Here is a 27,901-nt window from a genome sequence, read left to right on the forward strand (position 1 = left end):
GAAATCCGAGGATCGGGAAGGCGAAAGATTATGAGAATAGTTGCATGGCGACAAGATCGGTCTCGACTGCAATATTTCCCGTTTCCGAGAGACATATGCACGACAAGGCAAAGGGAACCATTTTAGATCGCGGCACCCCCTTTTTCATCCTCGTGACGGAGGCACCATGCCAGAAGTTACGACGTTCGTGAAGCGAACCAGGCAACGAAAGGGAACAACAAAGCCGTAGAAAGGGAACCAGGAGGGAAAAAGAGAAAGATTGGCGCCGGCAGACTTTTGTTTCCGAAGAAGCATAAAAATCGTTTCTCTTGCGTGGCTGTCGTCCCTTCGCCACCCCCCATAGACAGTTTTATGTGTCTCACATTAATTTGCATAATCGAATAGAAAAATCTGAATAACGCGTCTTCTCGACCTCGTCCGTCACGTGAATCGACTGCCCCTTCCCTCTGCCCTCCAGAAATCTGCCTTTTCACCCCTGCTGTCGTATAGCCCCTTTAGAACGACTACCTGATTGCCCAATCGTCGATTCACGTATTTCCCGATGGGTAAACATTTGGAAACTTAACGACTTCCGCAAACAGAGCAGATTAGGATTGGTTGTTTAATGATAAAATAGAATGCAACGAGGGGATCGTCGAAAAAGTCGGTTCCCTCTCGTTTCAACGATCGCAAAGAAAAATCATCCTTTTGTCGGTAGTAGATAATGTAGACAACAGTAGCTACATTTGTTTCCCAACGAATGGATAACTCTTCTAATGGACGAAGGATCGTGTACTAGCTGTCGACGGCTTATCGTGCATTGAACGAACGCACCCCACGGTTGATACAGGAGAAATCTACTCTACAGCATTCAAATATCGACCGCGTCGATGCTAACGAAGTCAAGACCGAACTCTAGCTCGTGAAACTGAGAAGTATTCGTTGCATTCCACAGCTATAGGTGTCGTCACTTTGCGCTTTTCCAAATTTTTAACGAAAGAACTGCATAATGCTTTTAATCCTCTGCAAAACTTCTAAATCAGCCGGGATTAATTTTCACTACGCGAAAGCAGTTATTGCGAGCTGTTCATTGAATGCATTTTACATGATAGAACGTTGCAATTAACGCGAATAAGCAATTGCTCGTTATGTTTTGATAATTTTATACAGGAGCAGGCAACACCGCGACGTTATAAATGGTGAATTAAATGATTTAATCAACCGAACCGATCCATTGATTATAAGGTACGCGAGCGTAATTCGCAAATTACACGAGAGTATCCCCATTGGCCAGGATCGATGTTGAAAGCGTAATGAATATCAGATTTACTTTTCAAATGACCAAGCCAATATTCCAAAATTAGACCTCATTTTGACAAAAAAAAAAAAAGAAAAAAAAAAGAGAAAGAATAGTCACGCGCCACACCAGTTCGGTTTATTACCAGCCATTTACTATTCAACATCGCAAAATGCTTCTGATTTCGTAACACTTTGTAATTAATAATTTAACATCTAACAAAATGTTGTAGCAATTCGCTATTTAATTCGATAGCCGAAAACTACGATATAATCGATCGAAATGAAAATTTGAAGAGAAGACAGAAATTAAGTGTTGAAAACCCAAAACCCGTGGAGGCATACGATGGTGGAGAAAGAAGTGGAAATTGGCAAATTGCCTATCAACACGAATCACCGGCCCATTCAATATCCGCGCGAAATATTGCGGCAAAATTCGAAGGGTGGAAATGTTGGCAGACCAAGGGGTGAGCCTCGTACGTTCGAAGAAATAGCGTTGTTCCAATAATTACCTTTCGGCCGTGGCACTCTCGTCTCTGTCGTTACATATATCATTGATATTCTATCGTCGAATAATAGCAAGCAAAGAACCAAGTAAAACAAAAATTGGAACCAGAGTGGATTGTAAAGAGCGAAACGATGTACGAGCTAAGTTAACTAGAATTAACGAGGATTGTTCAGGACGAATCCGTGGAAGATGTCCACAGTAACGGACGGGCTGGTTGATTCGGCTACAAAGGGGCTCTTCACGAATCGGTGCGGCACGTACGACAGTCTTCCGGACGTGCCGGACTTGATTACACCCCTTTGAAAGGAAAGCGATACGACCGACAAAGCGTCTTTGTGCGTTGTTAGGGATTTCCCTGGAGACATTTGTAATCCTGTAGGAGCAGGTGAACGCATTATGCGACCCCCAGTTTACGTTTATGTTAGAGGTTGGCTATGTAACGCGTGCGTGGCCGTACATGGTACATACACATACTATATATGTAACGCCATTAACAACGCGCGCGAAGGTACACTAATGTATCACAGGTTCGATCGTGTATCAAACGGCCGTTCGCGCGAATCAATCGCAATTAAACGGTATATGAATTCTATCGAGATTACGAAGAAATGCAAATGCTTTAGGTTCGATGCTTTTGGAAATGAACTACGAGATAATACGAGATCACGTTTTCATACCAATTCGAGTCTCATCGTGCGTTACGACATAACTTGCGAGACACTTTCGTGTACTCGAAATATACGTATTCACGACAGAGTTGCGTAACATTGTGAATCATTACACAGTCGCCTGTGTTTTGTAACATTGTTGTAACACGTTGTCGAGGCTCCGGGACGCTTGGCATTTTGGAAGTTGCCGAGCTTCCCAACAATGTTGAAAATAGTTACGGAGGTTTCGCGAGCGTCGTAATATCGTCGCCAGATATCCAAGAGTTCTGACATGTTTTAAAACCTTGGAACAATAAGCGGCAACGGATCATAATTGGAAGAGAGCGAAACAGCCTGGCTTGGCTATGGCGCACCTCGACCACGTTTTTCTCCTGCTCTGTTCTAAGGACTACCGTGCATATTCATCCGCGGGCATCTCCTTTTCCACGAGCCATCTGCGCGCGATTGCAAATGCGGCTGGCACTGGCAGCGGCCAGCGTAGACGTAAAAAGGACGATTCGTCGAAAAGATAGCCGCTCGCGGGCTGTGTCAGGACTTATGAGCACGAGCATACACGTGGCATCGTGGTTCCCGTCGCGGCCATTTACAGTCAGCCTTGTCTTCGCCCGTTTATGGTCGATCGCTTGAAAAACCGCCTCTGCCTCTCTCTTTTCCCCTCGCTCCCCCATCTCTGCGCCTCTCTCGTTGGCCGAATCTTCGTTTCGCGATCGTCCGATATCGTTGTCCGATCAGCGCGAAACTTCCACTAGAGTCGGACGAGGCTCGCTCCTTTGGCCGATTCTACTCGATGCTCTTACGATCCTTGCAAGAGAGACAAAGGAAAGCTTTTTAATCTGCCGGCGGAAGAGAAGTCGCAAGGTTCGTGAACGCCCCGGTCCAAGTTCCAATTGTCCGTTTCTTTTCTACAGAAAGTCCTTTGAAGACGACAGACTGTCGATGATCGAGGAATTCGTATACGGACGTTGTTTCTTCGAAAGTTTCTCCGTGGCCAAAAGTCGGCATGGCGGGTGAAAAAGTGGCTGGCGGAGAAAGATTTGGCCAAGCTGTGGTCCTTAAAAGGACCACAGGGGCAAGAAGAGGAGGAAGAAGGAGTCGAAGAAGTAAGTCCCAGGTGCTCGGTGGCTCCGTTTCTGGCACGGTGCACCTTAGAAGGCGTCAGATTGTCAGCCTTTGTCTGTTCTGTTTCTTTCTCTTTCTCCGCTGCTCTCTGTACTTCTCTTTCGCTGCTTTCTTTCGAGAGTCTCGAGGAAAAAGCTTCGCGGATCGTACGGCTTCGTGGTTGGCTTTCGACGAAATGTCAGCGCCAAGAAACCGTTTCGTTTCAGCGAATCGCTTTTACTCGGCCAGCCTTGATATCCTCGTTTGTTACCGTTCTTCCGTCGTATTTTCGTCTTTTATCGACGACGCTTTAAGAGTTACAGAGATAAGCGCCACCGTGTCCCGGTAACCGGGCATCGTTTATTGGCAAGACTTCCCTTCCGCGGGACTTTGAATCCACGGTTTCACAGAGGCAATTAAGTCTCCGTAGCTCCTCTTACTGTTCCGGAAACAGACAATCCTCTCGTCTTATGAAAGAGTTCAAAGCGCGTTAAGATGAGCGAATGGAATACGAGCGAGAACTGCAGCAGATATTGCGCCGGGTCTCTGGGTCTCGCCTTAACGAGCCGTGGCTGTCGTTGAAAAATGAAGCTCAAAGAAACGCTTAGTCGTTTCGAAGGTGTTGCCTTCGAAATTACGAAGCCTCGTCTTCCACCACTGACTCGGAAATTTGGATGCAAAACAGGGGACAAGCTCGAACGACCGAAACAAATGACTCGACGTCTCTCTGTTATCTTCCTCGGAACGATCCATTCGAAGCTTTCGAGTGGCAAAACCCCGCAGATCGCGGTTTCTGTGCTTTCACCTAACGGAGGACCGGCATGAACCGAAGAAGCGGAACTACCAATTCTCTCGGTATATCCACTGAGTTACAAGATCGATGCCCTCGAAGACAGAACGAGTGGTCGATTGGTTCGAATCGACTCTGGTTTTTAAACGCGCCTATTGTACGCCGAACGGATCTCGAGCACGTTCGTTCTCTCTTCTCGTTTCCTTTTTCACTTTTCATTACTCTCCTTTTTTTCTTTTTTTCTTTTCTTTTTAACCCAGCCCCCTCGATGGTAATAAAACGCGGGCTTCACTTACTTCCGCGATATCGCTCCTCCTTTTTTATGATGTTCCACCGGTACGATATTATGGATCACTCCGTTGTCGTAGTTTCTCCTATGAAAATGGAAATCAGCCATCGTGCCGGAAGATACGTATGAAAATACACGGACCCGGTTAATATTTCACTCCCCATTATTCTCTATTTGGAGAGGAACGACGAGGGAGAAGAATCACCGGCACACCGATGATTGCTATCCTCGAGCTTTCGAATTTCCTTCGATTGGCCCCGAAACGCTTCCTTCGTCCGGAAACCTCGTCGACGAAACTTCGAAGCTTCTTCGTACGAATCGACCTCTCCTCAGCTTCGGCAAAATCACCCTCGTCCTTCGAGAACTTGTACGAATAAGAAGATTGCAGCTTCCACGGGTTTGAAGTATGTTTTGCCAGTGGAATTCGATTTTTCGTTAAAAGCTGGTGCAAGTTTCTCGGACCACGTCAAATGTCACGAAAAGTCTACGGGAAACACTGTTATTCGTTCCAATTTCCAATGTTTGTTCGATCGATCGTGAAAAATTCACGACGATTGATAAAATCAATCCGCCAGGGAATAAGACAGAGGGGTGAAAAAATTTGAACAAGATTAAAGAAGATCCCGCGGCTTTTTGTCGGCTAATGAGAAAGTCAAACAAGGTCGGGTGTGGTCGTTCGGCGGCAAATCGAAGGTCTACGGCACCTCTACGATTTCTCTGAGAATTCGGAAGCGTCGGGACGACGCGAGAACGCCGCTGTGGATTTCCCAGCTCCCACGAACTCAGCCGACAATCACGGAACGAGAACGTTGTTTGCCCAAATAATTCCCGAATTAGCGATGCCACTAGCTGCCGTTTGTTATCCCTTTGCCTGGTGATTTTACAGTTTCTCTTATTGTTTAGTGCAACGCCGCTACCTTCGTGGTACGTGCTCCACACGCGATTAATCTTCACGCTTTGAATCGTGGGAAGCTTAATTCGACGCTTAATTCTTCGTTTATTGGATTCTCACAGTTTCCACCACGAGGCAAGCTTCCAGGGATGTTCGAGAGAGAGAAGAACGCGATTTAAAATAAGATTTTTCTTCGATCCCGTTAACGAGCACGTGAGAACGTAGCGAAATTTTCGAAACTTTTGGCCAGTGGCAAGGGATACGTGTTTCCAAAGAATAATGCATACAAAGCGAGTGGGATCGTGGGTTGAGGGTCGTAGTAATACAATGTGGCGGCGTAATGGGAAAAGTGCAGAGGGAAGAAAAAAGAACGGCGGACGTTGCGCCGTTTTCCATTTCTCACTTGAATTCCGCCGAAACGAGGAATCCGATGTATCCGGCGTAAGAACATTGTCCCTGTTGTTTCGCCGGCTGAATTTTTCTTGTCATTAGGAAATTAGGAATGCTTCTGAATATGTCTCGATTCTGGAATCGAGCCAAGTTGCTCGAATGAATTTCATAGAACACTGGAGACATTGATGAATATTAGAGGAATAATAAGGAGAGTTTATCTTCGATTTCACGAAGCGGTATATCCAGACATTGGAGAGGATAGACTGGCCGATGACAGTCGCCAATTTACCTCGAGGTCTCTCGTCTACCATCCTTCGATTCGCCTATCTATTATTCAAGGACGATCAGTGGCACGGCAGATTTCGCTTAACGAGTCCTCTAACAAGACGTTTACGAGCTATTTCAAAGTTCTACGCTTCACTACGCTGTATCGTTCGGTTGTTTCCGTGTAAGCCGAACTTAGCTCCATTTCTAAAATTTTGCCGCATCATCCTCGCGAATGGTTACGATCGCTGATCGAGAAACTGATACTTGGTCGCGCGACCAAGTTCAACGATCCTCTCGCGCGACGTGCTCAAGTATGGGGGAAATCAGTTTGAAAAAGCCGACGGTGGTGGGCTGCATCCACGCCGGCGGTCGATGGCTGCGTGGACGAACATATATAATAACGTAAACTAGGTGGCAGGGAGGAGCTGTCCAGAGTAAACAACGCGGTGGCCCAGGACTAATCGGCGTTCGGGCTGGGTTATGGGTTCCCACATCGAATCCCGTGGCATTATGGGACCCGTCCAGCTCTCACGCCTCTCTCTCTCTTTCTCTCGCTTTGCCTTCTGTCTGGTTGGCCTCTGCCAGGACCAGCCTAGACCAGTTTGCCGTGGCTAGAACCACCGATAACTACGTACGTGAGAGCTTGGCTTAATGTTGTCGATACACCGTTAAACGGTGCCCGTTCCGCCGGGGAATTTCGAAAGTTCCGATCATTCGGGACACACCGCTACTCTCGGCGACATTTGTTGCCGTAATTAATTCTCGCCTCGAGTTCCCGACACCGTCACGCTCTGTTCCGACCCTTTTCCTCCTCCTTCTCCTCCTCCTTCTACTCTTCGTCCTTCTGCTCGATGGTCCTCTCTCTAACGATCTAATTAAGCATTTTTCAAACGGATTTGAACGCGAAGATTCGGAAACAGCGCGTTTGTGTGGAGAATTTGTGGGCCAAACCGGAGGTAGAACACCTGCCGAATTGGCAATATCAGTACACGAACGAGTCGAGAGGAACGATCGCCTGCGGTACCGAGCGACACTAGGCGAAACTCGTAGCCAGCTCCGAGCGAAGTTTAAACGGTACCATCGAGCTCTAACGGGCGCGTGAACGCAGGATATCAGGCATAAATATTCATAGTCAATCATCTGGGAGTGTCCGGGGTGGGTGCTTCAAAGGGAATCTTCGAATTCGGTCCGCGTTGGGACACAGAATCTACTCTCGATGCATCGCCGGAAGCGATCGAGCAGACAGAACAGCCGTGGACTGGAAAGAGAAAGGAAGCGGACCCAACTTGTTGAGAAAGAGAGACAGAGCAAGAGAACTATAAGGGAAGCGAAATTGCCCGCTAATGTCATAATTATATAGCCTGGCGGAACGTGGCGGGAAACTAAGAGAGAGAGTGGAAGGAGAGAAAGTGAAACGAGCGAAGACGAGCTAGCGTTGTTCGATCGAGGATTCGTGCTCGCGTTCTGCGCCCTTTGAACTGCCGATTAATTTATTCGCGAGTGCGCCGAACGACGGAGAACTGATGCTAAGCAACGGAGGAAGCAGTCGCCCCGAGGTATACTTCGACTGGCTGTCAGCTTCCAATTTGCAGCCTAGACTCCCGGTTGCGTCTCCATCTACGACTAAGTAAGCTGGCTGTCTAGACTACGTTCGAAGCAGCAAACACAGGAGTTGATCGGTGGCTAAACCTATAGACGCTAGTTCGAAGAACTTCCTTTTCCTATCGACCACGCTTTTCACGGCCACGTGGAAGTCACGGCCATGTTAAACGTCGATGCTCGTTACCGAGAAATTTCGTTTCTGCTCGACGATGATATCTCGAAGATCATCGTTAAAATGCGAGCATAGAACCGTCCGACGTCTTAGGATTAGTCGAGGCGGAAGCGTTTGAGAGGAGAAGTCCGGCGATGCATCGGCGAGTCGTAGAAAAAATAAAAGAAGCTTCGAGCGTACAGGCGATCGATAATGATACACGAGGGATCTTTAAAGTCTCGCATTAAATCCACGACGAACGTTTTGAGCATAATTAATTAAAGACTCCTCGGCTGGTATAGCCTTGCTGGCGATGGCCGGGCTTTCAGGCTCGAAAAAGCTTCCCGAGTCGATGTGTCGTGCATTCTTCGCGAGCCAATGAATCATTCGCGGCTACGCTCTTTGTGGTGGCCGAAATACAAGGGCTGCTGGCCCCTGCGGGCCCACCCGTCTAAATCTAACACGATAAGTAGGCGGTGCCGATTAATCATGGTAAACTCGGCTGGTACCGCTCCGATTCCCTCCTTCTCATTCTACACCGTTGTCTCTCTCTCTCTGTCTCCAACTGTAAGTCTGCATACATCTGTGTGGAACACGTACACGCATACAGGGTGGCCGCAACGGGTTTAATCAGGTATCTTCAATTTTACCAATGGATATCTGTCAATAGAAAGCGGAAAGTGGAAAAAACGATATACGAATACCAGTTGCAAATAACGTCCGAATAAAAGGTCCCATCGCATTCTTCAAAGATAAAAGGTACTTCGATGAGAATTCCGAAAATTCGCGGAATTACAATTTCAAATAGCTGTTTGCTATATAAAAATGCATGTGTTTTCATTTTTGTATAATATTCGCAGAGCGTCACGGAAATCTACCGCTGCAGATGGTAATTTGGCGAAAATATTTTCGCGGACAATAGACCGTAATCGAAATCCGTCCAAACTTGCAGTTTCCACTTTCGAATCGTAACTATTACAAGGGAAACAGCGAGTATATTAACTATACGACAGGAACAGAGAAACGACGGAGATTGAAGTGGTCTCCGAACGGAACAACAGAATTATTTAACCACCCTGTGTGTGCGTGCGCGGACGGAGCTCGCGGCGTATCCCGTAAGATTGAGACCTCCTCGCGCCGGGACTCACGCCGGGCCCCGTGTGAGGCCCCCGGCCTCCCCCTGCACCCCCCATGGGCCCCCGAGACCGCCCTTTCCGGCTTTCTTTTAGAGGCGAGGGGCCCACGATGGAGGTCCGCCGTGCTGCCCACACACCGCGCGACGCAAGAATCATCGAACGATTTCTTGGCGCGGAGCAAGAAGCATTTACATCTTCTTCGACCGGTGACTTTTTTGCGTCCTCGCCTAGAACCCGATGCCCTTTCGATCTTCCATTCTTCACGGTCTTCGTGTCTAAGAACTCCGGAGAATGCAGCGGGACCGGGCACGCTCGTTTATAAAGACGACATTTTTGCGATTTTCTAGCGCAAAAGACAGGGAAACAGTTTTGGTTTCAATATGTGAAACTTCGCCGAGAGTTTCGGCAGAATCGAAACTCGTCGAAGAGGTTGCAAGAGTATCGGTTGGCGTGTAAGCGTTTAAGAAGCAATCGAATAGCAAGGATGCCTCCTCTGTTGAGAAGTTTTTCACCGGCACTGTCGGAGGGATTAACTTCTCGCCGTGCCGGAAGAAACTTTAAACGAACGTTAGATGCAAGTTTTATTGCGTGCCCGCGCTTGAAAGGCTTGTCAAAGTGTAACGGTTAAGTGCTTCCACGCTGCGCTCGACGAGTGTCGATAGTTCCTTCGTCGGGTCGATGGAACGTCAAAGGGAGTTGAATTGTTTCCAGCCGTGTGGAATATTTAATTAACCCTTTCGAGCATTTTTCGGGAACGAGCGACTGCACAGTTCGGGAAACAAAATTGAAGAGGAAAAAATCTAGATGGAAAACAACGAGTCGCAGAGGGTGAATAAAACAATACACGGGAAAAGGGGTCGTGAACGGGGCAGTGCCGCAACGGATGGAGACGTCTATCCGCGAGTTTGCTCGATTGGCCGCGTTTGCACGTCAAAGAAGGCGATAACAACCTCTCCTTTCTAACGACGATAATGCTAATACGCTTCCCGTTTTGTATTTTCTCGCCTGTACACCGTGGAACGAGGTTCCTGTTTCTTGGGAACATCTAGATGATTCCACTTACAAGAACGAACGGATCGAAATTGCATTCTGCTAGACGTGCTTCCTAGGAAAATACAAGTAACCACTTGCTGCGGTTCGAGATGCAGCTCTCGAGGGAAGGAGAGGCGGAATTTCTTGCGAAAAGTGTTTATCCCCTCCATTATTCGATCTTTGCTTCGTTTCTATTGTCGTTAAGTCAGAAAACGCAACGTTGCACGAGAAGAACCGGCGATCGTCTTGCTACACCTGCGCTGTGCAACGTTACAAAGCGATATTGACCTTACCTGTCTTTCCAGCCAGCGAGATGAAATATCGCGCACGTTCCTCATATTTCGAAGCTCAACGATGGCAGGGTTTCCTTCTTTAAATTTATAAGGTGTATAGGACTTTCAATGAATTTTGCATACGCTCATTTTACCTTGTCCGGACGGCGTAGCTGCAGGAAGAGAGAGAGAGAGAGAGAGAGAGAGTCAGCTCGATTCTCGCAAACGCGTAACTGGCGCGCGACCATGGTGATTCGGTATTCTGGCCTGGAATTTCTCGACGTGGCAAAAGCGAGACGTTGCTTTACGACTCGACGTACTCGCGAGAAAAAATATTTTCTACGTAGAATACCCGTTTTAAATTCAACTTCGTTTACGCGCACCAACATGGTCAATCATCGAAAATCTGGAAAATCGTACAAACTCTTTTATTCCTATCCTTCTTCTCGATCGATTTCACTGTAAGGACGCACTGGAGGACAGGCCAGAAGAGACTACGGCGAAGCCATTATAGGTACAGGAACGAAAATATTGATAGAACGTCAGAGGTGCAAGCGTTCACGAGCGAAAATCCAAGGGTGGTCCGAGTGATTAATCATCAGCTCGATCGTCCCTCTTCTTTCCCATCGCGTGTTCTCTTCCACCATGTCACGGAGAAGTGTCTTACCAGTCGATCTGTCGGTGAATGATGCGGCCTCGTGGATCGTGCCCGGCATTCGTTCTCGCGGTTTCCGTCCCAGGGAAATCCCATCGTGGAACTTCCACCGAGATTCACCTCGCTATTGGATCATCCCAGACTTTTGTGCTTTAAACAGACATCCCGGTACGCCTTGGAAGATTCTAGAAAGAAATTTGGAAATATTCTGGATAGAAAATATGTGATTTCGCGTTAAATAAGGAATAAGACATATTTACTGAATTTAGATCGACGTCGATTACCATCTTGCACGCGATGCGGCGTCAAAAAGTGGAACGAATTTCTATTTTTAATTTCTCGGACAAGCATCGTCCGTTTCGATGATCATTTCCTTCGCAAACGAAAAAATCAAGCCGCGCTTTACCTTTGAATTTCGAACGATCCCGTTCCATTTTCCCGACGATTATTGTCCTCGTTATCCTCGTTTACGTCCCATCCACAGCAAAAATATAAAGCCGTTTCGTTACGACCGCGTATTACTTCACTCCTCGTTCGAACTTTCCTCTGCTTTTTCCCAGTTTATCGTTCGATGTATCGTCGCGATTTTACAACAGCCAATAGCCCGTGAATTTCCCGAAGAATTCTTCCGGCACTAACGTACAAAACACTGCTGCTTATCGTTCATCGCCAGTCTGAGGAATGATCGCCGTGAACAGAAATCTAAAAAGAATATTTCTCGACGAAAGAAACAGCTCGATTACGATCGTTATATCGCTCTTTGAACGTAACACCGATCATCCAACCAAAGAGCCATCAATCTTAACTACCTTCTTGCATCGAGTAGGATAGAACAACTTATCGAAATCCCATTGGACTAGGCTCGTTCGCCAAGGAAAACACCGCGGTTCGCCTTTTCCATTCGGTGTAAATAACTCACCCCACGCAAGCATCGCATTCGCGATGGCGCCAGGCTTCTTTACGAGGTTCTGGACGCCGCTCATCCCTCTGCGTCAGTGACTTTAAGCAACGAGGGTGCCGTCGATGTCGATAGAGGCCCGTCGACGACGACAGTTACGACGGATCGGTGGCTATGCGACTCGTCACCACGGCGACGTATAAAAATATCGTGAACGCGAACGCATAAAGCTCTTGTTGACGTTATCCTTATCTCATTTCGACGAGGCCCATCATCCCCTTTTCGTTCGTAATAGAAACTGTTTGCGGCTGGCGCCGTCGTTCTCGGTTCGTCACGGCCATCTTGTCCGACTGTTATTTATCGGAAAAATTCTATTCGTTATTGGACATTTAGGACGAGTAGGAAAACTCAGTATCTCATACAGAGATCTTTGTTCCTTTAAGGTAGGACAAATTTTGTTTTCGAACGGTTCTTTCGGATCGCGTTGAGGATTCCAAGCGGATCGATATAATCGCCAAGGTCAGTGGAAAAAATTTCACCCACGAGACAGCTACCTCTTTCCTCGAGACCCGAAGAGCAGCGGCGGCGGTACAAACGAACGGAACACGAACGCTAGGCCGAGGGATCGGGGCGTCAATTATCGAAGCGGTCGAAGAAATCGTTATCGCGGCAATCAGAGTGTGGCGACACACCTCGGCTCATCGTAAATCGCATCCGTCACTGATTGGCTCGGTCGCGGCGAGAAAAACGCGGCCTCGTTCGTCGCCGCATCAGTGGTCCACAAAAAAATTCTCAAATCCGTTTACGTGAAATCCGACTGGCCAGTCGTCTGCTCGCTAATGTCACCGGTAATTAGTTACGATTTTTCCATGCTCCCTATCTAGATTCCATTCGGCTGATATCGATCCCCATCGTGACGTTGCTTGTTAAAAGAGGGGGAGGAAAAACACGGGAAAGGAAAAAATCCAAGATTGGTTTATCTCATTGATTCTTGGAAGGGGGAAGAAATCCCTGGATCGCGGATTCCGCAGTCGGAAAGTCCGGTTGTTTGGACCAATTGGACCGTTCATAAGGAGATAAGTATGACACGTTCGATCTGGAAAGTTTCTTCGTTTCGAGGTACATCGCTCGGTCAGAAGTTTACGAATCATTGAGCCTGCGGTCTGGATTCTTTTCGGGACATTTTATAGCGATCCCTCTGGTCGGAAAGACCTCGATAAACTTCCTCCCGAAAACCTTCTGCGGTGCATGAAAAGTTTCGATTCGTGTGTGCAATTTCAACGAATAAACGAATACACGAATATCTCTGACAGCTATCCATTCCTGATAATAATAACGTATATGCATTCTCAACGATTTAAAATTACTTCATGATATGGCAATATTTTTTCGTGTTACCGGCAAAATAAACATTGACAAGAAACAGGAATATCTGAAATATCAAGACGCTTCCGTGACCGTTGAAGAAGCTATCCTCGGCGGCGAGCGGGGAAATCGATTTACGTGGATGGAAGAGGGTCGAATCGGAAGATGAAAAGGCCGGACGGCCGAGTGAGAAGTGGAAAATAGAAAGTCGTGGAGCGTTTAGATGGCTGCGAAGGCATCAGCCGGGCGAAGGCGAACGACGTTAAATAAGTGATGGGGAGGACGGTGGTGTTCGAGGGGGCCGCGTTTCGATGTGCTCCGCCAGCCGTCCCAGGCTGTTCCATTTTTCAGTTTGCCAAAGTAGCTGCACCGCGTGCATTATGCAGCCGGTTACTGACGGACGACTGGAAAGTGAGGGCCTGAACCGTCCCGTTACGCTGTCCTGTGTCTTATTCGCCGTAACTCGCGTTCCCGGAACTTTAGGAGCAGTTTCATGTCTCCCTCGTTGACAGGACGACGGGCGTAAAAATAAAATGTTTAACTATACGTGCATTTTGTAGAATTGTAGAACGACAATATAAAGCGAAAGTAAAATTTCGATTGGTAGTATCTTTACGAACGATCATGGTTGGAAGATTTCTCGTATCGTCGGTAAAATAGATTTCGATCGATACTGTCTACTGTCATTGTCGATTCGTTGATTGATTTATGATTTAATTTCAGTTTAATTGGTCTCAATTTCGCTACTTCGTGCATCACCAGCGAATCGTTAAATTTCTGCAAATAATCCACGGTTTCCTATACCCTTTACCTTTCACCTTTTCTCATTCTACGAGTCATTAATTTCGTTCATTTCTGTTAACGCGGTTTGTCGAGCATTTAGATCGCCTTTAATTTCTGATTTCATCCGGTCGTCGCGACAATGGATTATGAGTACAGAGTGACATATCCGATTTCATATAACGTTTCTTTGAATACCATTATCGAATACCACACATACCGGTATCAAACTGGCTCTCCGGCTAAAATGAAACCCATCGAAAAAATCCTGGAAAAAACCCATCTTTACACTTCATTTATAATCTGCGCGTAATTCTCATCGTCCTCCATTTCAAGCTCGTTTTGCTGTCATCGGGTACGCGCGTAAATCAGCTATTCCTCGAATAAAATCTCTGAAATCCGTTTTCCTTGTCTGTTGACAGGCGAAGGAAGGGGGGATCGGTAGAAGCGAGACGGAAATGGAAATGGAAAAATTACGGGCGAGTCCGTGCGGCTCGTTAGACTCGCAAACTCGTCGAATTACAACGCCTAAATTCCCGGCTTTGATTCGCCGCACGCCATGCCGGTACCGCCTTGAACAGGATTACGGTACAGTTGCCAGTTTGCGAAACGCTTCGAGGGGAAACGCTCGCGAAATCCGTTTTGCCATTCGACAAAGTGATGCATTACGATGCGAAAATATTCGCGAAGAAGATTCGCGCGTCTCATAAATCTCGTCGTCCCGGAAGACGCCGCTGAACTGTCCGCCAGACAAGGTATCGTGCATTCTAATTGTGAAAAAGAACGGAGATCCCATTTTTCTTTTTCGTGTAACACGCACAACCGTTTCTTTAAAAAAAGAAACGAAAGAAGGAAAGAAGGGGAAACTGTGCTGAAACGATTTGGTCACGATCAACCCTCGAACGACGTTTACAGGAATTTCCGCTAGTTTCGCGGTTTCTCGCCGACAGAAAGAGGATGAAATTTGTTTATACGGTAAATCCGTTGGATTGCTCTGCGAGTTCTTGCGGTCGCAAATTTGTTACGTACTTTTGCCTCGACGAACGGCGAGACAAAAAGAAAGGAACGAGCCGCGACGAGATTACGCGTGCAAACGCGCAAAAACCGCGAACGCGATGTCGTCCATTGACGATCAAAGGCCTCGTTATTAATAAATTAATTTCACTTTTTTTGCCTGTGGAAGATTCTATGTGCGTGAACTATGTGAATGCAGGGCTGGCGCAAAACCACGACGGTTTTATCGCGCAGTCGCATTCATTATCGTCAAGCCGATGGATATTGTTCTTGGTAAACGAACTGCGCTTTCGGATTCCCACCCAGCCGCCATATTTCATTTTTAGGAAATATATCTTGTTATATGGTGACTCGTTTTCCCAGAACAATCTCGAATTTCCGATTTCCACCTGTGAACTACTCTGAGAAAAAAGAAATCAGCCGACAAAGTTTCCCGTTTGATTGGCATGGACGACACGCACGCGTCGGTTTAAAATGCGAAAGTGAGCTCGAAAGTACAATCAGCGTTATATTTTTCAACGACGTGTAAATCGAACGAAATTACTGAGAATGACGAATGCAGTTCGATCGAGAACGGGCACATTTTACATAATATTTGTCGTATCACGTAACGGGTACATATCACGTAATAACTCGGGTGACGCACTATATTTCGTCTATAAATTACGTTTTGAAACGCGTGTCGGCCTAGGCGTGTTCCATAGAAAAAAGAAGTATCAGGAACAAGAGAATGTGAATCGGGGGTAGACGATTCGGGAACACGTTGTTATCCACCATTTGTCGGCCCGATACGTGTACATTATTTCGATATCATTTTCTAGCGAATATGTACATCGAATCGCTCTCTGGCTCGTTACGCAATGATTTTCGCACCGTGTTACTTGCGCTCGTTCCATCCCGTGCCATCAGTAGATTCATATGCAGAACACCGATATATTTTTTTTGTTTCTTTCACCGAAATTCGATGGCGTTTATTTGCGAAAAAAATGCGCCGACTGCACATCAGTTTTAACTGATCACACGCGTGATCGTTTATTAAGCGAACGAATTATGTATGGGTAGCGCGGAAAGCTGCTATTTTCATAAACGTTTTATCTGTAAACAGATTGAAATTCGATATTCACCCGGAATCGAACTTTCCTCTGTTTAAATTCCGAAAATGCCGTCGTGAAAACAATTAAAAATCACACGAGAATCAATCGGAGGAACGAGGACGAACCGTAACAGAGGTTTAACCGAAACGGTGAATGGATCTTCCGGTTAGATGGCGCTGGGGTGGAAACTCGACCGGCTATTTATGCAAACTACCCGCGAAACTGATCTCATATTCCGCGGCTATGGTCTCGCCACGACCACTAAGTATTCCGCGACGAGGGAAAGAGTTTAAGTCAGCAGCGAGCCAATGAATTTCAACTTCCCTTCTCGTTACGTAACACTAGCGGCGTGTGTGTACCCTGTTTAAATTAGGCATTCCTGCCACAGAGTTTTGCCGATCGATGCGGCCATAATTATGCTTGGCCCCGCTGTTACAACGAAATGTCGCTTTCCAAGACGCGCACGCTTCTAGCGCAATCGTTACGCGTTTGCAATGCACGCCGTTTTCCTTTCGGTTACTTTATCGGACTACGAACACGTCGCGGAAGCGCCAGCTCGTTCCAATTGGAAAATAACTTAAAAGCTCATGACTGGTTTGTTCGTGACGATAGTTACGTTTTCGTTTCGTATAACGCGAGCCGGATAGAGATGTTATATAATCCAATTTGATATTAATCGCATTATCGAATTCAACATTAATCGGGCGTTTTATGAATGGCGACGGAAAGCCCCTTGTAATACACGGACACCGATAGTTATCCGTTAGGCGACGCGCCGTGTCACGCTGTATGACTGTTATCGAGCCGTGAATGATTCCAACCGACACGACGATACATCACGCATCCTAACCGATTCTCTCCCGTTGAAAGAAACGACGATCTCCCTGCTTTCCACAGCCGAGATCATTTATTTTTTTCCTCCATGCCAAAAACTATCAATCACGTTGCTTCCCGTGTCGTGAGCGTCACGCGGATCTTCCCAATTTCCATACGCTGGATTTTCTTCTCTTTTAACATACCACGAGAAACAACTATACAGGAAAAATCATGAGTGAACGTTTATAGAGCGTAGATTCGCAAAAGAGAGAAAGAGAGAGAGAGAGAGAGAAAGAGAGAGGCTTTAGTGTCGTTGCGAACCGTCGCCTTTGGTTATTAACGATGCGCGAAAAGGAGATATAGTGATCTCTATAAGACACAAACTGTCCCGTCAATTTATACATCTTTCTCGGACATTTTCATAGTCGAACGAGCGTCCCCGTGAAAAGGAACGAAAAGCGGCTCGTTAAGGGGTGGTTAAGCGACGTCGGGTGAAACTGGGTGTATAATTTAATTAATCGTCTGGCCGAGCCGGTCGAGCACAGTCGACAGGCAAGAGCCGGGGGAAAAAGTTCTCGTTATCATTCTAATAACGATCGCCGGCTACAAAGAGGCGGCGAATCGACGATAAGACACCGGTCCCCGGATTCGCTATCCAGGTCTTGCTATCCAGAACTCGGCTCGCCGGTCCTTATTAATTTGCCTGGTGTGAAATCGCCGCGGCGCTTATATTCACGAACGCCAGGTATAAATCTGCCAGGGGCAGAGCGCGTGAGGTGGTGAACGGACGGGGGTTGCAGCCCTTATCAGGCTTTCTCCTCTGTGTCGGCAGATCGATATCGTCGCTACCTGGTAACCTATCCCGTTAACAAGGCAATCAGGGATAGTTTCTCGATACTGTACGCGCGCACACGGTTAACTTAATTAGGGCTTGTTCTACGACTGCCGATTGCGCCGATGCGAATCGAATTTACTGGCGCCTAGAAATTAGGCCGGCTATTTCTAGCCGCCAACTTACCTTACTAGGTAAGACGTGTTTTGAGGTGGAACGTGACTCTTCGCAAATAGAAGTATCGATAGGAAAATTCGGGCAGAAGATGGGGGAGCAACGAATTTAACATTGGCGTTTCATACGGGGATTCGTTGCACCCTATATGTTAAATTTATCTAATGATAAATTAATATGTTATTTGCTCGCATCAACGTTACGAAAGCGTCCGTTCGAAGTAATATTTATCGGCGATAAACCGTAGCGACTTTTTACGGCTGCACTGCCTATCGTTTTATAGGTTTTACGGAGAGGACTCGGCAAAGCGATCTGACGTTCTTTAACGAGATCGTATTATTCGTACGTAACGCGTGCATTTCAGTTTCGTGGCCGTTCTTTTGATAACGTCTTTTACGGAGAAGGAGAAAATTGAACGTAAGGGTATACAATTTTTTAGATATACTTAGCTTTTTTAAACCGATACACCACGGTATTTCGAGTTAGCTGCTCTGTACGGCATTTGCTAATGGGTCGTTCCACGTACGCATTTATGAGAAAACCCACCGTGTTAAGGTAAACTTTATCCCTACGGCTTCCTAGTTCCTTGGAATTACAATTTCGGTAAAAGGCTTGCTGCAGAGATCGTTTGCAACGGTAACGCGCCGCTATTCGAGCTTTATACGCGTACAAAAGTTCCCGACCTCAGCCCACTTTAATTCTACACAACGGCCACCTCCCAGGAATTTAGCGCGTTCGTCAGTCTTAAAACTTGAGCTCCTGTTTAAAAATCCAATGCTGCACAGCGTAGGTTTGCTGTTCGATTTAGAGGAACCACGAGTGGAACGGTTATACGGCACGAAACAGTAGCAAAGAAATCAGAATGAGAAAATATATGGTGAAAATATACCTTGCGACAAAATACAAGTCTACAAAAATTCTATCAAAAATCACGTATTGGTCACCTTGACAACTCGTATAACATAACTCGTATTAAATATAGTTTCAATACCGTGGCTCAGAAATTACCAACATCTCCGATGAAACATTTCGTTTGCGTTGTGCCATAGTCGATTCTAGTCGCGGCTTGAAAAGCTGGTTTCGCGACTCGCAGCACTCGAATATCCTTCCTTGCAATTCGTCGACGCGCGTCGAATACCGTGCAGAAATTGCCTGCTTTGGAAGACTTTCGGACACAATGAAGTCGCGGATTGTATAGCGCTGCCAGCGAAGGCGGCTTCGAGAAGCGATTTCGATTAACCATAAAAGCACTCGATGTGTGCATGCACGAGCACAAAGACAATGTCGAGTACGCGCGCAGCCCGATGTGGAACCGGGAGATCTTTCTCCGTGATCAACTCTATATTATTTCCGGTGGAAAGCGGCTCTCGCGTTGTCGAGTGCCTTTGGTGGGGGGAGAAGGTGAGGGCTTCAAACGCGATCCCCGGTAATTGGTTCACTTAAACGCGGATCGATACACAATTAGAGAGCAATTAGAGTGCCAATTATAGGGGAACTCGGACCTCGTTCATCGCCTTTTTCATGGTCTTCTGTTTACGAGCGACGATACACGCGAGATCCGGAAATTGAGAATCCTTCCAGCTATAGATTCGCGCAGATAGAATCCCTCGATCATCGATTCTGAATCGTAAAGATTTCAGAGTTTCTATTTGGAGTACTCAGAAGTTCTCGTTCCTAAGCTTAAGGTACAATTACCAAGAACGATGCCAATGGTAGATCGAGAAAGGTTACAATCTCTGCTTCGAAAGGAGGATAAAGATTATCGGGGACGGAAAGAACGAGAATCCGAAGGATAGGGCAATGTGTTTCTCAAGGTTTACGACACTGAAAGAAAACGTGTGGAGGGAAAATTAGAAAGGATGTACGATAGCGATTTCAAAGAACGATCGGTGATTCCAGATGAAGAATCCTTCCGCTTCCGTTGACACCGACCGACTTCACTCCCAATTATCGCTCTCTAACAACATGCGAGATTCGTGTTTGCTACTTATTTATCATTCACACTGCACGCTTCACGCGGTTCGGCCAAACAATCGACGGACAAACATTCGACCACGGGTACAACGTATGAATGAATATTCCTTCGGCTAATGCATCGTGTCGGCTAACACGGAAATTTTCAGAGTTCTCGTAGTTTCTCTTCCATCGGAAATCTCTTGGTCTCCTTTTTCGTCACGCTCTCGAACGACGTTTGTTCGTCGTGATTGCTCGAATCTTTTGTCGCGAGCGAGAGATTTGCCTTTAGAATTCCATCGATTTGCTCTTAAGAATTCGCGAGGATTTCGATTTGGAAACGACTCGAACACGTCTCGGAAATAAACTGTTCGATCGTCGCCACACGCGGTATAAGCCACTCTATTTTGCGCCGAATAAATACAGTTGCAGGGCGATTTAGTTGCGTCACTTGACTATAATTACTGGCACACGGCCATTTTGTATAACAGGATACGGCGATGGGTCGTATTTCCACCAAAGTTCGAGATGCGGGTCAAATTTGAACACCCCCATGTTATAATCAGCACTGTGCCGTGTAACCGGTGTAATCGATTCCACTGTAACTCGGTCTGTTCGTCGAATGACTGCAAACTGCACTTTGCTATGCTTCGATGTATCGTTTGATGCCTCTGATACTTTCGCTGTGTACCACGTAACTTCTCTGAATGACTTTCCATCCGTTCTGTCCAACGTTTTAATCTTCCTCGAAGAAAGAAAACATCGATAGATCCTCGATCTCGATACGTTGATTTCCATCGCGAGTACTTCGAAGATTCCAGGTAAACTGTATAGGCGGGAAATTTAAAGCGGAACGAACAGCAAAAGATAGTCGAAGAATGCACAAGCTCGGCACGCGTTGTGCCCGGTATTTTTCTATCTCTGCGGTAAGCTGTCTAATTGCGGACCGTTAAATCCCTGCGGCGTTTCGCTTTGCACGATTCGCCGGCTGTTAGCCGCAGACAAACGACGAAACCAGTGGCTCGTCCCCACCGTGCTCACTAATTCTCGGTCTCTCCTCTCTTTGTTCGTGGAAATAAGGAAAATTAACTGGCGTCAAGCGGTGTGGTGCGATAAAAGAAGCGCGACGATCGTGACAATGCCATCGTTTGCGCGGTCGAATCGTCGCGTTACACGCTCGAAGCGGCCAGGATCAACGGAGGTAATTCGGTCGCTGACAAAATCGCCGGTCTGCTACCGCGTAATCCGTGACCCGGAATCTTAGCGTGAAAGAAGCGCAAGTTTATGGAAATGAAAGAACCGTCCCTTGTCTTTTTCGAATCCGTAACGATCCACTGTTTAAGGCAAATCACGTTGCGTAACGCTGACCACTTTGTTTTAATCGCCTATAAATTCGTGCTAGTTAACGTCCCTAACCTTCTGCCCTAAATTTTCGCTTGTCGTTCCTGGTTCCTCCGACTACGCGATAGGGACAGAAATAGGGATGAGAAGACCGTTTAAAGAATTGGAGGGCTTCCGAAGATTTCTATCCAACGTCGTTTCAGAGATACGTTCGAGTGGTTGCCGTTCGTTTTTTCTTTTTGTTACAAAGCGTTTTATTGTTCCCCTTACGGCCTTTCTATTCCAAGCATCGATTTTGTTAATAACCCTCGTGGAAAGAGTCGCGTGAACGAAATCGTTTCATACGGCTGCCTTGCATTGCTCGCGATATCTTATATCTGGTCTTTAGCTACTCATTAGTCGAGGTTGCAATTTCGCAGATGGTTGACATTTCTAACGAGAGAAGAGGCCAGACGAGTGCGACGAACGATCTGTTTCCACTTGCAACGATCTGCCGGACAAACGGTGGACATCTCGCGCGGGACGACCGGTAATTGAACGAATAATCAGTTTGCATCTCGTTATCGTTGGCGAAAGAGCCGCGCAGCGTTTGCCTTCGTACCATCGAATCCGCTTTTTATTACTTCTGTGGCTTCGAGAAAAAAGGAACAGATCGGGCTGTCCGGTCGTTTGTACGCGTCGACAGCACGAAAATTATACAATTATCCGGTTTAAGTTACGCTCGCTTGGGTGGTTAGTCACGTCGCGCTTACTCCTCGTTAGCGAATGACATATCGCCTGGCTGATTAAGGACAAAGTGACGCGTATTAAGATGAAAGTCTGAGATACACGGTGAAATAGCCAGCGCTGATTTGCTGATTCCGAAAGTAATGCAAATTAACTGCACCGCGTGGCGTAACATGGCGTGCTCGCGACCGAAAGATAAAAGGATTCGGGATTACATCGCATTACATTGTAATCCATTACACGGAATCACCTTGTGTGCTTTGCCTGCCAGCATGTTCGTTCCGCGGGCGAAATTAGCGTCTAGTTTAAGAACACGCCCATCCTGTCTCTTCTTTCATCGATGGCCATTTTTGACTATACGATCGCCCCGATCGAGAAGCTTGACGATGGCGTGAGGCACGCAACTTTGGACCCCTTTATTTATCGCTTTGCTACTTAGAGCAACTGCTTTCTGGATGATTTAGCGGCGCCTTGCTCGCGTTTTCACGGAGGGGGGTACGAGGCTGTTAGAACCAGCACGATCGTAGATAGGAAACAAGTAATCACGCCGGAGGAGGCAGAGTGAAAACGAAATCGCCACCAACCACGGACAGCCAAGTGTCTCCGTTTTATCACAGTAGACAGACAGAACAGTGTAATCGGCAGTGTCACCGTTTACAGAGCGAAATTATTAGGATGATCCACGTATCGGCGTTCCAAGTCCATTTACAGCGTTTGCAAAATGAAATTAACGTCGTGCTACAATGTAATCCGTGACCCGGAATCGCCGTGCCGCATTAGGCGGCTCCACGTGTCCCATTCTGGCAGCGTATGTTTGCGAAACGATATTAGTATTACGACTGTCTCGCTATCTGCGGTTACAATTTCCCCGGGCCTGGATCTTCGCACGCGGTCCTCCAACTTTACCGCCGTCTATCTTACACCGTGTAATTACTACTATTTTATTACTGTGCCGCCATTAGAGTATCCCGGACTTCCCTCCGGAGCCCCGACTTCTTCGTTGCTCGATTAAATAAAGTGATTCGATTAAAAGGAGGAAAAGTTCTATGGCGGTGAGGAGATCCCCTATTTGGTAGGATGGTCGATCGCTAATAAACCGCAACGATCTTTCGATCGACAAATAATAACGTTGGACATTCTCTAGGGAGGCGTAGCAGGTTTCCCTTGCAATATTCCAGGAAATGGAGAATTGGTTCTACGTTAATTGCAAATTTTTCCGGTATTTACTGGGACTAAATGTGCTGTCGTGCGGATAAAGTAAAACTTGAACGAAGCAAAATTTCCTATAAATGTGAGAAAAAATCGCAAAAGATTGGTACGACGTGGACCACGATTTTTCTACAACATGTGCTTTCTGTTATGGTCTTCGCCAACGTATTCCCCTAATTCCTGGTACGTTTGTCGAATTCTAAAGGAAAGTCCTCGATCGCGCGGCAATTCCGCCCATTTCTCGCCATGGGGAGAAGATCGATGAATTCTGGAAAAAAGGGTTCCGGGAAAAGTATCCACGGCGGGCTCCTCGTAACTCGTGCTTTCGTAGCTTTAAACGAAATACCACGCAGAACTACAAGGCCAAGCGGAGAAGGGCGAGCAAGAGAGAAGTAATGGCTGGAGAGACGCTCGAACGCGCACACCGGCAGACTCTTTGAAAATTTCGAGAATGCTGGAACGCTTCGGCTGTCGTTCCAGACTCTCGCCACGTTCGAGAGTTTTTCTCTTGCCTCGCTCCCTTCGCGTTTTAATTCTCTCCTAGGAACAGCATCTCTCTCTCTCTCTTTCTCTCTCTCACCCTCGCCATCCTCTTTCTCGAGCACACACCCCCGTTGTACTTTATTTCTTCCCTCCTCCGAATTTTTCACTTTCTCACATTGCCTCGCGCGAATACGGATCGCCTTCTCTCTGTTGTAAGAACGTTACATTTCTAGCGGACGTGAACACGCCCGTTTGAATAAACGATTACGAGCTTAATTGCGCCACTGTTCCGAATTCCGAGATCGTTCCGCTCGGATTCGGAGCAGATGCAAACGACTGTTCGATTTGTTTCAAACGTACGCGCATCTAATCTCACTTTTGTTTAAACAATTCCTGACACCATCTTAGGACCCATAACTTCAGTCTACGACTCTTTTACTTCCATGCATTCAACTCGACACGTAAATACAGTGCACCTCGACATCGCTTTAACCACAGTGTTTCGTACCTGCTGGCGAATACCACGAACGAAGAGCGTAAAGACATGGGAGAAGAAAAGGCTGAGTAGGGGCCGAGTGAACAGGAAGCGAGAGTCAGGGTATGGTGGAAGCAGAAGAGGATGCATCTCTTCGAATAGCGTTTTAATAAGGGGGCCAACGAATGCGCAACTACTTAGAGGTAGTAACAGCCATCCAGTTTCCCCGGCGGTGTACGCGGTGCTTGGTTAAACAGAACTGGCGAAGGGGTTGCGGCCGACTGCTTAAGTTATCCGGCGGGTATGGTCGGGCTAACGGCTTTGTAGCCGTAAGTAGGAAGTCAGGAAGGTCGTACGTCAGGCCCGCGAAAGCCGGCTCGTCTTCCTGCCGCGTTCTAGTTTATCGTCCGCCACGCTGGCCCATCTTCCCCTTCGACCATCCCTCTGCAAGTTAACGACGCGCGTACTGCCGCCGTTATTATGCTCGTAGAGTTTCCTTCCTTGCGGTCCTGTCCGGGTTTTGCGATCTCTCAAAATATAGAATGATTTCTTTTCTGCCTGGCGGCGGTTTGGTGCGAATGAAAATTCCGCATCGCGGTAGATCGAAAATGTAAATTACAACATAGCGGAGAATGTTGATCAGAACGTTGCGACATTGATATAAACTACGAATGAAAACGCGGTGAGAATGTTGCAGCGATACGGTTGACGTAACGAGAACGTTGATGAGGTTTCTAACATGGAAAATGTAATTGGGACATCGACGGCGGTAATTGGGAGAAAGTTGGGCGAAGCTTTAATTAACAAAAGAGTCGATCGAAAACGCGAAAGTCAAAGGGAATCGGGCCATAATTATTTCACGAGTTGCCGAACAAAGAGCGTTATATTTTATCGTTAAGCGCTCGTCTGGTCTTTTTGTGAAACTAAGGTAATTCGAGTCGATAGAAATTTCCGCAGACGATAAAGAATTTTAATTCGCAAGATGTTCGACCAATCGCTCTCCTCTTACTATCAAAAATTCCATTCGCCGTGAAAACGCGGGCGTTTGGAATCGAACCCGTGGACATTCCGGGAATAGATTCGAGCTATGCGACTGCCTTGAGATCAGAAAGCGCGACAGTGTCAACGTCTCGAACAGGTGGCGCGTTTAAAGTTCTTGGAGGGTGGCAGACGTCCAGCTGGAAGGAGCCGGTGGCGTCCAAACGGAGTCTCAGAATGCCATCGACGACATTATGGCACGGTTATTATTCGAGGCGTCGTTCGTCGAATCGAGATCGCCCGGAACGTGTTGCAAACGATGTCGAAAATGTCGATCATCCGTGGGTCCCTCTGCTAGAGCCCTGAAGCATTTCGGAATTGATACGTCGTTGGCTTTCTCTGTCATCCGCTTGAATTTCATCCTCCGTGCTTCAGTTTCTCATTCGATTCAATTTCCAATTGGCGAACGGTGATATTGGAAGTTTCAGAATTTGCGCATCGCGTTAATTTTCTAGTGAAACGCGATCGTAATCCGAGCGATCCGTTGGCGAGGATTTTTCGGGACTCTAAGTCGAGCGTAGACACTGCGATTCACTGTTAAATTGAACATAGAATCCTGGGGTGTTTTTGTCGGTTACGGTACTGCCAGGTCGACGGACGAATTTCTTTGCCGCGTGCCACGGATTTTAGGTAGAAATCTTTGACGGCGTTCGAGCGAGGTGGTCCGCCGCCGCGGAGAATTCGAGGCTGATTAGTTCGAAGGAGAAACCAGCGCGGCGGCACGGCGCCAACTCCCGTCAACAGTCGCCGGTCTAATCTATCCGGCTTGTGAAAATAAGACGACTGCGCGCTAGTTGACGTATTTCGCGCAACGTGTCTCCTCGGTTTGATACAAGTTAATAATTCGCCTGTTGCCTGGCAAGCGTTCCGCTCTATGCAACAGTCGGCGTAAATGACACGACGGCTGAGCAATGTTCCTGGACATTGTTGGCGAATCGCAGCTGTTTACTAACATAAATCGAGTGAAAAACAATTTCAACGTTTTGTAACACTTGTTCGGATGAACGGATGATTCTAGAAAATGTATTTGCATTTAATCTTCCTAGTTCCACTTATTTTGTAATAACATTTTTTAAACACGTATAAATTTTCTATAGAGAAAATTCTGGACAAAAAACAGAGAAATAATGGACAATTTCCATTAGATCTGATGATTTATGGAAGATGTCCATTGTTCCATTCGTTTTTCTCCGGTTCGGAGGCAAACTGTAGACTTTTTTACCACATTCCGGAGATACTAGGTAGAACGCGTCCCCCGGAGTCGTCTACTCGAGGACTGATTAGTTCAGCAAAGTGCCTCAACCTGATCTACCACGACGAACATCCCGGGAGAACGCAAAGTCCGGCCCATCTGTTTACTTCGTAAATTATGTATGTAAGTATGGTGCAAATAGAGCCGGATTTCCGTGCGCCGAACAGGGGTCCCTTGTGCTTCGCGCGATCGTAATGCCGTTGTACTTTGGCCTTCGAGACGACACCCGGTTTCTAAGCAAGTTTGTAACCGTTGGGGCGTCTATGTGGATATATTGCTTCTTCCCATGTGAAATGGAGCTCGCGTGCCTTGTGATTAAGATAAATTGCATCGTGAAAGAAGATAAATCTCGGTAGAATTTTTGATGGATAAAGAGAACAAAAACATTCACGGAGCTTATATCGAACCGGTAACTAGTGAAAATACAGGCTATTGTATCTACCTGGCGTGTTACTACTTGTAAATATATGTATAGATCCTGTTAAGCAGCTCTCGAATCACACCAGAACGCGTCGTACTCGAGCCGGTACTCGCGGTATTAATTAGCCTTAAGAGCAGATCGAACGGCATTCCCTTGTAGGCGTGGGTCGTCGACGCTTCGTCGTTGAAGGGATTCGTCGAAGTAGCTCTATTTCGAATGGCAGGTGGTTCGTGACGTCGATACGCAACGACGCGACAGTAAAAATAGACGTCGATTCGTTCCATCATCGATATTCCGAGGACGTTCCAAGGACGTCGTCGACCTTACAAAGGATATCTCGAGGGTTCAAGAGCCGAGTCGACGATAGTAGGTGACATTCGATAGCGTCGTCGAAAGCCTATCCCTTATAGGAGAACCCCACGCCAACCGTCGAGCACCACGAAAATGCGACGTCGACGAAGGTTAACACAACGGCCTCGCGACGATGACGACGAGGTACAACGAAAATAATTATGTTTCGGCAATAACGAACGACACAATGGCCACGGTCAGAAAAGATGACGACGAACAAAGGAAGTGAGAATGGAAGCGGCTTTTCAGCCTTCTATAGATACGCGTATAGAAGAGGGCAAACAAATTGAAATTTGTAGCATGTCATGAAATATAGGTAGAAAACACGAGGAGAGGGCCTATTGTCTTCATGTCTTCCTTCCGTTTCGCGGATCGATACGAATATCGAAGATAAAATCCGACGAGCGACGATGCATCCGTAATTACCGATCCTATTGTGCCGACGAATCGTCGAGTTTATATGGTTTTTAATGAAATCGACAAGCCAGACGCGCATTCACCTTTCTCAGTCACCGATGATAATTACAATCTGGCAGTAATGACGAGCGGAATGGCCGGCTAGGAAGCTCGTCCTATCATTCGGCGATCCCCATTCAGGGAAGCTGTGTAAAAAATTAACGACCAGCTCACCCCGTCTTCCTGGCTTTGCCT

General features: G+C 46.8%; 1 long non-coding RNA gene across 2 annotated transcripts in view; it reads right to left on the minus strand.

Annotated features, from left to right (window-relative positions):
* LOC126925192 (uncharacterized) overlaps positions 1 to 27,901 on the minus strand; it is a 130,532-nt gene that overhangs the window by 12,260 nt on the left and 90,371 nt on the right. For both annotated transcript variants that reach the window (XR_007713836.1, XR_007713835.1), the window contains one exon: positions 11,041 to 11,213. This is a non-coding gene — a long non-coding RNA (uncharacterized LOC126925192). The remainder of the gene's footprint in view (positions 1 to 11,040; positions 11,214 to 27,901) is intronic.

The sequence above is a fragment of the Bombus affinis genome, chromosome 2, assembly GCF_024516045.1.
Source record: "Bombus affinis isolate iyBomAffi1 chromosome 2, iyBomAffi1.2, whole genome shotgun sequence".
Classification (NCBI taxonomy): Eukaryota; Metazoa; Arthropoda; class Insecta; order Hymenoptera; family Apidae; genus Bombus; species Bombus affinis.